We start from the raw sequence: 16,711 nt of genomic DNA, 5'->3' as shown, positions 1-16,711 counted from the left end.
TGCAGTTTATAAATGCGGTATAACTACACCGAGCAAGGAGATGGGCTGTACGACCTGGGGAGCGCACAGATGGCATTGGTCAGTGGGGAACCAGAGTTCATCAATGTCCAGCACCATGCAGCATTGCCAGGAACCTGCAAGAAAAAAATCAGTGGGAATGATGGAATATCTTCTCTCCAAAGAAAATGTCTTTCTAATCCCTGGTAATTAATAGCTGATACATCCCTGAAGCAGGAGGGTTTGCTCTTCTTCCAGGTTGTTTGGATGAAGCAGTTTTGCTCCGTGCGTGTGGTACTGGAAGATGGGGGTTCCCAGGAGATACTTGGCCTTCAATAACTTTGTCCTAGGTGCTCTTTAGCTCCAGCTTTGGCCTGTTAGGCCAGACCCTGGATCTCAGCTGGGTCTCCAGTACTGCTGGGTTGTGCTTGGAGAAGTCCCTGCCAGTGGCTCCATCACTCTGCATTTCCATGCATTTTGGGGTGGCATTTTAGGGTGGGGTTTGGTTCTTCAGGTGAACAAAAAAACTCAATGAAAGGCACAGTCCTTTGTCACCGCAGTAGGTGCATCTTCCTTGTCCGTATCATCCAAAGCAGTTTTCACTCGCAGTTGCTGGTTCCCAGCCTTCGCTGAGGAATCTGAGCCTTGTGTGACTGAGTATATTTGTTCTTGCAGATACTGTGATTGTAACAATCTCCAACATGAAACCCATGTTTTGGGAAAGCAGCTTTCAGTTTGTGATTGTTTTGACTGTGTGATTACAAAGGCCATTTCTAGGGAGAGTTCTTTATCATCTGGGAAGCACATGTTGGCTGAGGAATGCTGTCAAGGTCGTCGTGGGGCTGTGAACAGTGCTGCTCAAATGTAACCATCCTGATGGCCAGTCCTTTCCTACATAGGTTTGGAAACATAGCCTAAATCTTTCTTCTCCAAGCTCTGGAGACTGCTTGGAGCACAGGACCACCATGCCTACACCCCTCGTACAATGTGCTGCTTCTTTGCCAGGAGACTTGGCCCCTGAACGATCTTGCTCAGCCTGGGGAAAATGCTGCAGGACCTGCTCTGCAAGTGAATATGGCTGAGCAGAGAGAATATCAAATTCTGAAGAGCTTAAGTTTAAAACAGACTTAAGTTTAATATCCAGAGCATTGCACAGCCCCCCCCTGAGAAGTGCTTCTCCAAGGGCTTCTCTCCTTCATCATCCGATCTTTGTGGTTGTGCATGCTGTAGGAGATTCCAGGGCAAAGGATCCTGCTCTCACTCAGTTGTATTGTTCCAGCATGTGCAGTTTGAACATGATGCCCTGTGTTCATGGGCAGCATGGGGTAAACATAGGGCGCAATGACCTCATTCTGGCAGGACTGATATGCAAGAGTGGGGAGATACCTTCCCCATAGGGATTATCATTCCTCTCCTTCAGTAGCTGTTAAAGCATCATCTCCTGTACCTGGTGTTTAATCTATCTGTACCAAAATTGGTCTAATCATGCAGTTCCATGAACAAAAGATGCTTTTTCTCTCTAAACTCCCCAGGATTTTTGCTGAGTTAACTGAGCTGTGGTTGGTGACACTGGACCCCTTTGTCTTGCCCTGAGTGCCTGAGGTACCACTGTCACTAGCGTGCTGCCTTTCATGCTTGCTTTCGTTCAGAAGTGATGCTCATTTCTTCCTACACATGCTCACAGGCCTTTTCTGGTGTGTCCCCTGTCTGGAATGGGCTGTGGTTTTCCCAGAAGTTGTATGGAGTCACATCACCTGCCTTTATTTTCTGTTACATCAGCTGGAAATCGCCGTGTTGCGTAGTCAGTAAACCAGTGACCCATTTACACCCACGAGTTTCCTGAGACTGAGATCTGCCACATGCTTGATGACGTGGAGAACCCAGGGCAGGGACAAAAAACAGGCACTGGTCTGTTTTCTTCTGGGGAGCAGGATCTGCACTGTGCTCTTCTCCAGCACGAACAAGATGTCCTACTTCTTAGCGAAGGTGTGAGTTGTAAAATGGTAGTTGTCTTTTTGGATAGGGCTTTAACATTTGAATTTTGGTTTATCAACATGATCATACAGTCACAGGATGGTTTGGGTTGGAAGTGACCTTTGAAGGTTATCTAATCCCACCCCCCTGCCATGGGCAGAATCACCTTCCACCAGACCAGGTTGCTCCAAGGCCCGTCCAACCTGGCCTTGAACACTGCCAGGGATGGGGCAGTCACAGCTTCTCTGGGCAACCTGTGCCAGGGCTTCACCACCCTCACAGGGAAGAACTTCTGCCTAAGATCTCCTGTAAATCTCCTCTCTGTCAGTTTAAAGCCATTCCTCTTTGTCCTGTCCCTACAGGCCCTTTTCTCCAGCTTTCTTGTCAGCCCCTTTAGGCACTGGAAGCTGCTGTAAGGTCTCCCTGGAGCACACTCTTCCACTAGACCAGGTTGCTCAGAGCTTTCTCCAACCTGACCGTGAGCACTTCCAGTGGTGGGCCATCTGCAGCTTCTCTGCACAACCTGCTCCAACATCTCACCACCTTTCAGATGTGGAGGTGCTGCTGAAATGCTGTCTGGTCTAAGCTTGGAGGTTGCCGTGACTGCTTACGTGAAAACTAAATTTTAAGCAAGAAAGAGGAGTGTATGGCTTTCATCTTCCCAGTTGCCTGGTCCCCAGATGGGTTCATAGACCCAAGTGTGAAGTAGGTGAGGGAGAACCAAAGCATTTGGTTGTGGTGATCAGCTTTCCTGTGTGGTTTGGGCTGGCACAGCTCTGTTTTCCTTAGGGCTTTTGGCAAGAAATCTCTGGCTGGAGCTCCTGCTTACAAAATTGAGATGGCCATTTATTTTTTCCTTTCACTTAGTCTAATCTGTTCAGGCTTGACATCTGGGGCAGGGAAAATCTAATTCTGTGTATTTGCGTGGTGCCAATCATAATAACACTTCACTCTCAGATCCTTTGGGTCCTGTTGCAATGCATGGCTCTAGTGGGTTTGGAGCAGAGGTCTTGCTGATCTGATATCCCCTCTCTGATGGCAGCAGCTTAAAGAAGATGTGAAAATATCCCTGGAGTGGCAGCTACACCTTATCCTGCCCTGGGAAAGTATTTTCTCCTAATCTCTGATGGTGGAGGTGCACATTGGTGCTCTGAAGAGGAAAGATGAAGATGCTGACTTTTCTGGTCCATCACTGACTTCAGTGGGAAGGCTCTGCAAGAAAACTAAGCAGAGGTTGATTCTGAGGGATTATACTGAACTCAAAACATCTCCTGGGCATAAAAAGGCAGCTGCCGGGCTACAGATAGCAGCTACTTGTAGGGAACACGTGGTCTTTCATCCTTTCGCTACTGCATGTCAGGAAGAGGCAGTTGTCTGTAGTTTTCCCGCTTTGCAGCTTTTTAAACCATAGCAATTTGAGAATTAATATTTTTTGTCTGTTTGTTTGCTGAGAAACAATTCTTATAAATAGGGCAGCCATGAGCTCTTTGGTGCTGGGTGTTTAGAGGTCATTCCAGTGCTCCATCTCCTGAGCAACCCCCTGTCACACCAGCCGGATCCTGCCTCTGAGAGGGCAGAGGATCAGGATCCTGCTGTGGTTTGGAAGTTGGGGGCAGCATGTTTCAGAGCAAAGGCTTTGCTGAGCAGCAGGATTGCTGTAAAAAAGAAGAGGTTCCTGGTTCCTGCTGTGTCCATCTTTCAGTGAGAGCTGCTTGTCCCTGCTGCTTTTTTTTGTCTGGCCTCATTTTATGCTTTGCCTGGTGGAGCCTCAGCCCTCAGTGCGGTGCCAAAAATGGTCAGGGCTTTCTCTTTCTATGCACAAATGAAAAGATGAAGCTTATGCACATTTGAATCTTTGGAACATAATGAGATTGGAATCCCTAAGGGTTAAGGATTTCAACATTTCCTGTGAGTTTTGTCCCTTTTTGCACGTGCCGCCTTCGGCAATCTCAGGGTACGCTCTTCTGTAATGCAGCTATTTTATCAAATTGCTTTGCTAGTAGTATATAATTTTGCTCTAACTGCTGCTGATGGCAGTGTGGAGATGATGATAGGCTCACAGATCTTCCTTTTAAAATAATTCATAATAGACCAGGCTCGGTTCTTCACATCCTTATGGTAATGGATGGGTGGAGGCTGGCGCTGATTTCCTTGCACCTTCAGAGATGGCTGCACTGCTGGAGAAGAACTTTCTGCACGATGTTTGGCTCCATGGCTATTGATGAGATGTGTGGTGGGAACTGAGACCACCGTGTACCTTGTTGGAGACCGACTCGGATGTGTCCTGCATCCCTCTGTTGCAGACATTGTACATGCAATGAGTTTCTGAGCATGTTAGTAGTCAGACTGGGATTATTTTAGTTGTGATACTAATTTCCTTGTGCTGCCCCATGGTTCTGGTGGCACCATAGAAATGCCTTGTGTTTCCATCTGAGGATCTGGAAAATAAGATCAGCATTATAAGTTAGTTTCCCCTTTGTGGTTAGTTGCAGAATCATTTCTCCTGCTTTTCGTGCTTGAAAGGGAGGAAGATTGGAGGTTACCACATGAAAAGTGTCCCATCCCTGACAATCCATGGTTGGCGATTCCTGATGATGAGCCTTAACCCCAAACCCATCTTTTCCCCAAGTTTTCTAGGTACAAACTCTGTTGAAGAAGAAGGAAGTGGCATTGCATGAAAACAATATCATCATTGGAGCTTTAATTCAAAAACATAACGAGCTTTTGGGGGGCTGTGGCTGCCTCATCCCTGGCAGTGTTGAAGGCCAGGTTAGACAGGGCTTGGAGCAACCTGGTCTAGTGGAAGGTGTCTGCCCATGGCAGGGGGGTTGGAACTGGATGAGCTTTAAGGTCACTTCCATCCCAAACCATTCTGTGATTGTGTTTGTTCCCATTTGGGAATAGGTAGGATGCTCTGGATGATCCTGGATCAGCAGAGATGATTTTGTTGACAGGCATTGCTGGTACCGGGGGCCGCTGTGTACACTACAGACGCAGCTGGCTCACAATTAAGGTTGGTTACCTAACCCGTTACAATTAGGTAAGAATAACAAAGGCAAAACGTTTGTAAAAGTGAGGCTGAACCCAGGGTGTCTCTTGATTGTCTTCTCTTGTCATGTAATTGAACCCTTAGGACCTCTCTGCTCCATGGGAGGTCAGCTATTTTCATAACTGGTTTATAATTACTCCTGTTATTGAACCTCTTATGAGGCATTAAAGCTACAGGAAGAAGAGTGAAGAGGCAAGGGGAGGGTCTGCATGTAGCACTCTGCTCCCAGCCATGGTGTTTATGAAGCATTTTGGGGCTAGAAAGTACCTCAGAGTGCAAAGAACTATGTTTTTCTGGCATTAGAAAAGCAAAGGTTGAAGAGGTGTTTCATTGATTCAGAAGGGATCACGCAGCAGGACAACCAGCTTGGGGCCAATGCCATTAGCACACTGGTGCAACCTTCAGGGGTGGTCTCTGCGCATACTGGGCTGCAGGTTAATTGTGGGGCGCCTTTCCTTTGGGGGTATGTCCTAAGGTGCAGTTACATACATGCCATGTCTGCTTCCACAGTGGCTGATTTAAGCAAGCAGCTCATGACTTGTCCTGGACATGATCCATGCATAGACCATTTGAGGACATCTCTGCTCTTTGTGCAGCCTCCTCCCACCACAGTGGAAGGGACAGAGACTTCCCCAAATGCCCCCAACAGCAACAAGACCATGGCAGCTATTGAAATCCTCATGTTCTGAAGCCTGCCAGTTACACAGAAGGGGAGAAAACCAATGCAGTGTGTATGGGGATCCCCAGCAAGATAAGGATGATCCAAGTTCTACACAGCTCTGAGTAGGTTGCTGGAGTTCTGGGGACAAAACAGTGGGAGGTGTGTCTGTATATATCCCCAACAAGGCAGGGAATCATACAGTCACTGAATGGTTTGGGTTGGAAGGGACCTTAAAGCTCATCCAGTTCTAACCCCCCTTGCCATGGGCAGGGACACCTTCCACTAGACCAGGTTGCTCCAAGCCCCGTCCAACCTGGCCTTGAACACTGCCAGGGATGGGGCAGCCACAGCTTCTCTGGGCAACCTGTGCCAGGGCCTCACCACCCTCACAGGGAAGAACTTCTACCTAAGATCTCATCTCAGTCTCCCCTCTGTCAGGTTAAAGCCATTCCCCCTTGTCCTGTCCCTACAGACCCTTGTCGAAAGCCCCTCTCCAGCTTTCTTGTCAGCCCCTTTAGGCACTGGAAGCTGCTCTAAGGTCTCCCCAGAGCCTTCTCTTCTCCAGGCTGTACAAGCCCAGCTCTCTCAGCCTGTCTCCATAGCAGAGGTGCTCCAGCCCTCAGAGCATCTTTGTGGCCTCCTCTGGACTCACTCCGACAGCTCCATGTCCTCCTTCTCCTATGTTTTATATATGTTTTGCTGTCGGAGCTTCAGCTGCCATGAATTTGTAACAGCCACACACATGCACAGACACCTCCCTAAGCTTTTAAGCTGCTGATGCAGAGCAGGGACTGGGCAACCTCAAAGCCTCTCTCAGATGAGCAAGGTTGGCTGAGTTGTGTTTTGTCACCAGTTTCTTCCTCAATATATCCAGCCTCTGGGCTGGAAGGGACTTTAGGCTTCTAAACATCACACTGGTGTGTCAGAGGCTGTAACTTAGAGGCTGGAAAAAGCAAAGGTTGAAGAGGTGTTTCATCGATTTAGAAGGGATCTTGCTCCCCATTGTAGCTGGTATGCCTGAAAGTATGGGACATGCTTAATTACATTCAGTTTTTACTTAAAGTTTGCTCTTTTGAACTGGAGTAAATACAAACATTAAGTGCTGACAGTTGCTTAATCTAGACATTTACCATGAACTTCATTTTCTAGATAAGAAGTCATAACCCATCCACTTTTCCAGTTTCCTATGGCTTGTTTTAAGGGATGGAAGAAGCTGGCCTTAGAAAGTGCTGATTTTGCTGGCTTTGGCAGCAAAAAAGGCTTGAACGTGCAGCGTGGTTTTGTTGCTCTTTTAAACAAAACAAAGCTGTTTTGTTCCTCCTTTCCCGCATGTATCTTTACCTTGGATGCTCCTCTTTTGCTGTTTGCTACCTGGAGAGAGTAAGAAACAATTCTGGAGCTTGGCTGTCATAGAATGTTAATGCAGTCGTGTTGATTTAATCATCTTGGCAAAGTGCTGAGCCTGCCATGTTTGTGCTGTATTTATTCTGCTCAGCTCCTGCACTGGTCCATGTGCAGGTGGGCCAGAGAGATGCTGTCAAAAAAAAGGAGGGCATCCATCTACGGAGAGAAGCTGCAGGTTACTGGAGAAATTCTTGGCTGCTAGAGCATCAAGAAAATCTCATGTGGAATGTTTGTCTGTATAAATAATTAGTATATGATACAGACTGGTGTTGACTGGGTAAGATCCTTGTAGCTGGTCAATATAGGGTGATTTGTAGGGTTTGTGTGTAAAGCACAAGGCACAGAGTAGTGGAGGTAACTGATGGTATCTGATCTGCTCTTGTTGCCGTGTTAGCTCTCTCAGTCAATAGACGTTTGCAGGCTTCTCCAAGAGAGCCCTCATGGGACGTAGGTGAGGCTGGGAGTTAATTTGAGCAGTTGTAAAACCTGAAGAACATTTTCCATTCCTTCACAGAATCGTAGAATCCCAGGTTGGAAAGGACCTCAAGGATCATCTGGTCCAACCTTTCCAGGCAAAGCATGACCTAGAGTAGATGGCCCAGCACCCTGTCCAGCCGAATCTTGAAATTGTCTAATGTTGGGGAGTCACCACTTCCCTGGGGAAATTATTCCGGTGCTGATTGTTCTCATGGTGAAAAATTTTCCTCTAATTTCCAACCAGAATCCCCCCAGGTGCAACTTGTGCCCATCTCCCCTTGTCTTTTCAGTGTGAATCCTTTTCAAAAGGGAGTCTCCATCTTCTTTGTAGCCATCCTTTAAATACTGGAACAATGTTTCATTCATCATGAAAATAATTTTCATTCTGAAGTTCTCCTCCTGGAGTGTCATCTGCTCACTGTGAGGCAGCCGTGTCTCAAATAAACTAAACCTCATTTTCCCTCCCTAACCTGGAATGACATCTGTTGAGAAGCTGGCTTTTAAAGGTCACTGTCAATTGCTCATTTTACCTCTGTTACAAATAGGCAGGCTACTGTGCTAGGGCTTGTCTTACTCCACATTCCTGTATACTACTTCTCCATCTCTTTGTACTCATTTAAGTCAGGAAACTCTGAATGGTGGGAGTGGAGAATTCAGATTTGTCAGCATTTTATAACTCTCTTACATGCTGTTGCCCACAGCTGCACAAGATCAGGCTTGAGGTCTTTTGAAGGGACTCAAATTATACAATCACAGAATGGTTTGGGTGAGAAGGGACCTTAAAGCTCATCCAGTTCCAACCCCCTGCCACAGGCAGGGACTCCTTCCACTAGAGCAGGTTGCTCCAAGCCCTGTCCAACCTGGCCTTGAAAACTTCCAATGATGAGGCATCCACAACTCTTGCCTGTCATCATGAAACCTCAGATCTGTCATTATGCCTGGAAATGCCAAGCAGCCAGACCATTGTGTCCCATCCCTGTGTGATTTGTGCTTCTTCATTGCATTCTTGTAGTCAACAGTTGTTTTAAATTTCAATTTTGGAAGAGCTTTTGGAAGATACCCTGGGTACCATTGCTGTTGATATAAGATGGAAAGCCAAGAACTACGGTCTGTTTGGGGCTGCACGTGCCACCTCTTCTTTCGAAGGCAAGCATGGAAGTCAACATTAAAGAAAGGAAGATCTGGGCTTGGAGTGCCCTGTGTCAAATATCACCACACAGGGATATTTGACAAGAACAGCCTTAATTTCTTTTTTTCATTCCTTTTCCGCAAACCTTGGTCCTTGAGTTGGGGATTTAATAGCAAGGTGGTGCCTTGTGATGGGCTTGGCATGATTTAGGTTATGCCAGCAGGTTTAGAGGGTAGAAGAACTTGGAAGGAAGGATCATTGACTTTAAAACTTGTTCTGAGCTAATTTGCTTGAGATGAACCATTTGGAGCCTTTTAGCTCAAACCCCTGATTTAGGAGGAAACCTAAAAAGAACCAGTATTTGTATAATCGTGTCAATGCAGAATTGAGACTGAGATGCTCAGTGGTACGATCTGATGGTGTCATTGAATTGTCACAAGGTTTGGTTTATTTTATTATTTTATTTTATTTAATTTTTGTTTTATTTTCACCTTTTCCTTCCCTTCTCTTCCCTTCCTTTTCTTTCCCCTCCCTTTTAATTTATTTTAAACTATGTAGAAAAGTTCGTAGTTTCTGCTGTTCTATTAGCAAGTATCTTGGAGAAAGAAAACCATCTTGAAGTAGAAGTTTCTGTGTGTGGTGGTTCTTGTCGGTGGGAACGGCTGAAGGTCAGGAAGAGTTCCCAGCTTGCTGGCAGGCTGTAGCAGGGTGTGTGGTTGGGTTGTGGGCAGCAGACGCGTCCCTTGGAGAAGGTTTGCCAGTGGTTCGGGTGATGGATGAGCCACGTGCAAGGTTGGGGCTCGGTGCTGCCGGCAGGGAATCATCTCCCCTCTGCTTGCATGTTTTCTGCAGCCTTCATAATTAATCACTGTGCCCAGGAGAATGGGCAAGAAAATGAAAGCTGGGCTCCTTGCAGGAGCTCTGTAGCTTCTGCAGTTTCTTTGTATTCCAAATTCTTTGTGTTATTTAACTCTGCACTGGAAAGTCGGGTTTACTGGTTTAATTTCCCTTTTTACAGTGATACTGCATCAGCTTCTGCTCCTCCAATTCTTTCAAATCTCCTTGAAAGTGAAGAGATGGAGTGAAAAATACACCAAAGGCAGAATTGGGGTGTTACACCCAGGTTAATGCTGATGTTCTCATGAAAGGCAGATGCAGCCAGGACAAAGGCATCTATTAATCACTCATTTAACACAGCAGCTGGAATCAAATCCATTGCTGGAGCCAGGCCATTCCAGAAAGGGTGATTTTTTGCTGCTGAAGGCATAAAAATGTGAACAGCTGAAGGGGTGGAATTTGTTGGTGAACTCTTGAAACTTCCCATATTTGTCATTTAATTTTTAATTTATATTATGCACTTCCCAATTCATAGAATCGTAGAATGGTTTGGGTTGGAAGGAGCCTTAAAGCTCTAACATGCAAATGCTACTATCCCTGGACAAAAAGTCATAAAATCATGGAATGGTTTGGCTTGGAAGGGACCTTAGGTCATCTTAGTCCACCCCCCTGCAATGAGCAGGGAAGATGCTACCTGGATATTAGTCTTTAATTCAGTTATTCTGCAGCTGTATCTATATAGGGTTTCAGTTCTCTGGGACTTCCTTCCATGTCTATCTCCAGCTCTTTTTTTCCTACCCTTTTTCCTCTTAATTTTTTTTTTAATTATTTAGGCTTTTATTCCTTGATACTGATATAACCCTGATGCAGTGGCCCCAAGTGTTTTCTCCTTTGCTAACTTTTTTCTGGAGCATCATTTGTACATCTCTCCATCCTACCAGCACACACTGTTTCAAGTTTCTCTTCGAAGTTTCTTCCCTCCATGGCTTTTGAAGCACTTTCTCCTCCTGTTCTTTGATGTCTGTGGCTGTGCTGTGCAAATCCCATGATGGAAATGGTTTTGATGAAGAGAATTAGAGAAGTGAAGTTCCTCTGAGCAGGGCAGTGGAGGAAGGACCTTCTTCAGGGTTCTTAAAATCAGATGTTCAGATGCCACACTAATGGCAAAATCAAAAATACCTGGATCTGGATCAAAAGAGCCATTTTACAGCCCAAACACCTTAAGGTTCCTGTTTACTTTTATTTATACTCTTCAAAAACAGAATAACATCCAGACTTTGATGGTGCCTGCGATGTGACTCTTGGGATGAAAATACAGTGAGTCCCCATGCTCCTGCTTGGGCATTAGGGTGATTGGGACCAAGCTCCCCTCTGGAGACAGGTCCCATTGCTGGAAGGCAGAAGGGTGACTATAATTTGGGGACTTTTTCCCCTGAGTTGGGTTCCCCTCGCCCAGCTCCATGGTTGGAAGCAGCTGATCTTTAAGGCCCCTTCCAACCCAAACCAGTCTGTGATTCTGTGAAAATTGTAGCTGCATATACTGTCTGTGGTGCACATCAGTGCTGGGGAGAAGACCAGGCTGGGGTCCTGATCACCGCCAGGATGATGCGCAGCCTGACCCTGGATTTATCCCATGGTCACCAGTTTCTAAGTCCAAACTGACATTCAGAGCAGCCCCTTTCCCAAGCTGAAGGATAAAAGAGCTGCTGCTTTTAGATGCAAAAATGTCCCTTTTTATGGAGGCTGAGACGCGGGAGGTGCAAGAGGGCTGGTATGACTGAAGTAAAGGAATTTTTTTTGTACCTTAGCTTTTCCTCCTGTGAAATAATAATTATTCTGTGGTGTAGAAGAGTGCTGTGGGGTTAAGTTTAATAAAATCTGTGACACATTCAGCAGGGATGGCACTTTACAGGGACACACGGATTAAAAACCTGTGTTGTGCCTGAATAATAATAAAAAAAAAGCAAAATTGCTTTTCATTTCACAAGGTGTATTATTTACTTTTTCAATGTTAGAGTCCCTGGGATGGGACCGGTTCTGTTTGAAGCCACAGCAAGCTGCAAGCATTGCTGCTCTCACTCGCTCCCTTGCTGTCGGAGCTGCCTGGCAGGTGTCTTCAGCGCTCGCTCGGCGCCGGCACCGCGCGTTGTGTTTCATTAGCAACCAGCCAGAGCGGGAACCGAGTGGGAGAAGCTGGTGGCAAGTCCTTTCTCCCGCGATGGCAGCGGCACCGTGTGCCGGCAGGCGCTGAAGGGATCGCCAACCCCGCAGGGAGCACATGGGGGGAGCACGGGGGAGCCGGTGAGCTTCACGGCAGCATGTTCGTCATCGAGGGGCTGCGCAGCCGGTGCCCAGACTGGCAGAGCTGGGGAGCTCTCAGGTAAGGGCCGATGGCTCCTTCCCCCTGGGGTTGGTAGTGGTATGGGGGGTGATTTTGGTGGTGGGTTTGGAAGTGAGCAGGGGGGCTCCTGCTGTGACCCGGCTGGGATGTGGGATGGCGGGGGGGGGTATGGACGGACCTTCACTGTCACTTTATTCAGCATTTCTACAACAGCGCGAAGACAAGCCAGCAGCGTCCGGGTAATGAATGGTATTTGCATTTTCCAAGGCTGCCTTCCCTCGGGCATTTTACTTCAGATTTCTTTTACGGATTGAACTTTGCTGAGGGTGTTTTTGGTGCTGTGCCCTTACGCGCAGCGTTCCCAGCATTGAATATAGCCGCGCGCTTGGAGGAGAATGTGCTAAGTAGAAAATGACGTGTTTCAGCGGTGACCTTGAAAATCAATGTGTAAATGTTTAAGCAGGGTAGAGCTGGCAGGAATCCTCACGGCGACTTGCAGAAGTAAGGACATTAGTTTTCTAAAAAAAAGAAAAAAGTAAATGCTTATTGCTTAATGTTCGTTAATCATTGATGAAAGAAGTAAAAGCAGCAGATGGAGTTAATGATTTCACATGTGTACGGGTTCCCTTTAGCAAAGCATTGCACAATTTGAAGAGCTCTCCCCTTTTGAAGTTCATGTGGGGTTGCTGTGTCAGTGGGCTCCCACACGAGGTGTTATGCTTGAATTTCTCCTGCCCTAAACTTGCTCCTTAGGTCCAGGATGGTCCCTGCCTGCGTGGCAGCTGCCTTGGAGTTGCTGGATTACACAGGGTGAATATAAATACAGGTGCTGCCTTGAGCCCTGTGCGTGGGGGAAGGTGTTGTGGGGCTTTCCATGGTAAATACAACATTGAAAGTGGCTTCACTGGGATGTGAATCACTGTAACAAGCTGGAGTGAAGTAGAAGATTGTTTAGGATTTATGTAAACCTTTAAAACGCTGCATAAATTGTAGCTGGAAGCAGCACTGCACCTCTCTTGAGTGGCACGAGCAAACTCCCATTTCCAAACCTGCCTCTGTCATTTTTTTCACTTTTTTTTTGTCACTGGTGACATCGGAGTATCAATAAATAGCGCAAGAAAAAGGTCCAAGCGTTGGGTATCGTGATGCTGCTTTTGAGTCTTCTATCTCCATCTACATTATCAGAGCTCTGTTTTTCACCCCTTTTAATTTTTTCATGTAACTGATGTAGATCTTCCATCAAAAAGGGGCACTGTGGCACTAAAAGAACCTCTAAAAACTTAAGACCCAGACGTAGGACCAGGCAAAGTAGCAGAAGGCATTGTGTGTCTTGAAGATGGGCAAATTGGTTGTAAAGATAGTATAGAGAGATGGTGATTTGCCAAAAGGGTTGAGAAGAGCTGGGACCTGAAATCTGTCACAAGTTTGTGGTTTCTCTGTGATATTTGCTTTTTAGTATTCTTCTCTGTGCTCCTCTTACACCATCCTCTAGCAGTTTTATGGATGTGTTGACAATGGTGGTGACCAGGGTGAAATCTCGGTGAACAACATATTGTGGGAAATCATGCTTCAGCATTGCATCAGCGATGAAGCAAGTCTTTATGCAAGACCTTAAAGCAGGGGAAGGTGATTTTACTTTGAAATAAATCCAATCCAAAATGGGTTTCACAGATCCATGCTTACATTCTCATATCCAGGAAGGTGTGGGACCAAGACGTGTGGTGGACACGAGCTGCTTATGTCCAGATCTGATGGAGATGGCAGCTCCTGTGCTCCTCACATCTCCTGGCTTTTGAGGGTTTGCATGTGCCTCTTCATACCTTGGAGGAGCAGACAGTGGTCAGTCCATCCACCCTGTCCCATCCCAGGATTTACCTGCTGGTTTTTGTCTCCACTACTGAGTCTCTTGACATACTGCAGGTAGATGTGTGCTAAAATCTTGATGATCTCTTACCCTGGGTACCATCAACATCTGCCAATTTTTAGCCCTTCTTCTGCTCTTTCTTCCTTCTGGTGCTTCCATAACCATCATCCGCATTCACTCAGACCAGTCTGAAGAGTCTCTCCATGGTTCGCAGGCTCTTTCCCAGCTCTGATATGAGATGAAAGGACTTGACTCTCTTTGCTGTTGTTGTTGGTCCTACCTGGAAACACACGGGAAGAAACTTTTGTCCCTTGTGAGTGGACAAAGCCAGATCAGCTCTGATATTTGGAGAGGTCACCCTGGACTAAGGGAGGGGTGAAGCAAGCAAATGGTTTAGTTCATGAGCATGTGCTTTGCTTGGTGGCCAAGAGGACACAGGATCTATATTGCTGCCAGCTGAAGTGGAGCATCTGTCGTGGCTTGGACTTGCCATGATGTTGCCAGCCACAGTAGCAATGGTGATGTTGCTCTGGCATCACCAGCCCATTGCTGCCAACACAAATACAGGGCATCCACGTGTGCTGGCTCCCAGTGCTCCAGGTTTTCTGTGCTTGCTGGTGATATTGAGACACTCTAGTTGACTTTAGATAACCCCCATCAGCAGAGAAAAGAGGTAGTGAAGGACAAAACCCCTTCCTGCAGCTGGGCAGAGCTTCGGCTGGGCAGTTTTAGGGTGGGAGGGTCAGGAATCAAAAATATGGAGCCAACTCATTGGTAGGTACCAGCACACTTAGGGTGTCCATGGTTTGGTGTCTGCTGGTTGTCTGGGACATCTTCCTGTGGCTGTTCAGGTAGCTGTGACAGCAGCATTGGGTTAATTCCAAGAAAAGAAGCTAGATGCCTGTTATCAAGGTGAGAGATGTTTTCAAAATTGATGGTTTCCACCATACCCTATTTTTGAGCTCTGATTTAATGCTTAAAATGAAGAAATTACATGTAATCAAATCAGCTTTTGCATCATGGTTGCTCCCAGAGTGACAGCAGGAAAGCAGAGCTGGGAGCTGAGCACTTCCTAATAACTTGCCAGCCTTTAAAATGTTCACACTTTGTACTGTGGGCATGTTCGTTGCTTAATTAGTTTGACTTTCGTTATTCTTCCTGGCAAAAGCCATCAGGATCCAAAGGTTGTTCAAAGGGCATGAAATGATGCAATTATTTTTGCTCCTTTTATACTTTTCCTAGCAGGTTTGTGTCTCGAAGTTTGGACTTGGGGGAGTGTGATGTCGAAACATCTTTGTGTACCTTGTTTTTGCTAGCAGTTGTTTTGATGAAGTTTTAGCGTGGCTTGTCATGAAAATGTTGGTTACGATGCTGAGCATGGTGATTTAGGATTTTTTTAAGCATGCTGATCATCACCCACTCCTTTTACTGCCACTTGGTGTAACCAGTGCAGCTACATAAGCTTAAAAAAAATATGTTATTTCTAATGATGCTGCTCCTTGCAGTGATCCCTGGCTGTGTACAAGGCTCAGCCCCATCCCAAAGTGCTGCTCCATCACCCTGGGCCTTAGTGAGTAGCGGTGAATTCCCCCTGGTCTCCTTGCATGGGCTGATTCAACCCGTTAAGGCACCGAGAAGCTCCAGCCCTATTTCTTCCTCTTTGCATCCCCAGGAAATGAAGATCTCTGTAGCCAGTGTGGCTGCAGAAGAGGGGTTTGCTTGGAAACCTTAATTATCAAGACTGCTTTTAATTAAATGGGTAGCTTCAACTGTGGAAATAAAATATTTGTGATTCAGGGTGTGGGATATGGTGTTATCTCCCAGATCTGGTGGTTGGAAGTGGAATGTGTAGCACTGTGCAGGGTTAGTCCTGGTTGCAGTCAAGGTCTGCCCTGGGTTTCTGCAAGAGAGGCTGCTGGGCTCCCCGTGGGGTCCCATGATGGTCCTTCATTTTGCAGGGCTCTGACTGCTCCCGTCCTCCTCTGGTCTTCACAGAGGAACCTGCTCTTCTCCAGGCTTTTTGCCAGCCAAGAAGCAGTTATCCAAGATAGTCTTGAAAAGGTTGTCTTCTTAGAAAAGGCTCTTGATGATGGATGTGCAGATGGATGGGTGGGAGAGCTCACTATAATCAGCCTCAGCTCCCATTTCTCTTTGTGGTGGTTTCCAGCCAGGGTGAGATCCAGCCTCAAACTGGAACAGGGTTGCATCTACATCATGAATTTCCTCTTCTCAAACATGATCAGTGTGATGTGCAGCAGTGTCTTCTCACACGCCTTGCCTGAAGCTTCTGAGTTACCCAGGTAGCTGTCAGCAGCTTTTAGGATCCCTCCCTGTGCTGATTTTATCTATGTTGCTCTCCGAACCTGTCTGGGATTCGCACACGAACAGGACATGATGTGTGCATCCATGTCTGAAATTAATAGGAATTACCTACTATGGAATGCTGTTCATGGGCTTGGGTCTATAGTCAGAGGACTGGGAAGGGCACAGGGGCACCAGCTTGCTGCTGGTCAGTGTTACCTCTTGCCATTGCACAGCCTGAAGGGAGGAGTGGATGTAGCAGCAGAGCAGTGCTCACAACTGCTAGATACTTGTCCTTGTGCAGCGTGATCTCCAGTAGCATTTTCTACCCATTGCATTTTCACCCATACCTGCTCTCCTTCAGCTTGTCGATATTTGCCTGCATTATGGCAAAGGAAGTGCCTTTCTGTCTGCTCAGGCAGCTCCTGAAGTAGTTCCCTGCGGGCTGAGTTTTGAGGGGCTGTTTTTTTGTGGGACCATAGACTTACAGAATGGTTTGGGTTGGAAGGGACCTTAAAGCTCATCCAGTTCCAACGCCCTGCCATGGGCAGGGACACCTTCCACTGGACCAGGTTGCTCAAAACCTCATTCAACCTGGTCTTGAACACATTTCCAGAAGGGCAGTAGGGTTTGTGGTTAAGTTTCGTCCTCCTCTCATAACCCATTTGCTTTTTAAG

General features: G+C 46.6%; 1 protein-coding gene across 9 annotated transcripts in view; it reads left to right on the top strand.

Annotated features, from left to right (window-relative positions):
* NCOA1 (nuclear receptor coactivator 1) overlaps positions 1 to 16,711 on the top strand; it is a 131,469-nt gene that overhangs the window by 30,527 nt on the left and 84,231 nt on the right. The window contains exon 1 of one of the 9 annotated variants that reach the window (XM_057427575.1): positions 11,630 to 11,908. The exons of the other annotated variants lie outside the window; for them this stretch is intronic. The gene's annotated coding sequence lies outside the window, so the exon portion shown is untranslated. Of the gene's footprint in view, positions 1 to 11,629; positions 11,909 to 16,711 lie in introns of those variants that run through there. 9 annotated transcript variants of the gene reach the window in all.

Source organism: Pezoporus wallicus, unplaced genomic scaffold (genome assembly GCF_028554395.1).
Source record: "Pezoporus wallicus isolate ANWC-B61680 ecotype Strahan unplaced genomic scaffold, APGP_CSIRO_Pwel_v1 contig_6464, whole genome shotgun sequence".
NCBI classification, from domain to species: domain Eukaryota; kingdom Metazoa; phylum Chordata; class Aves; order Psittaciformes; family Psittacidae; genus Pezoporus; species Pezoporus wallicus.
This window is presented reverse-complemented; position numbering and strand designations above follow the sequence as displayed.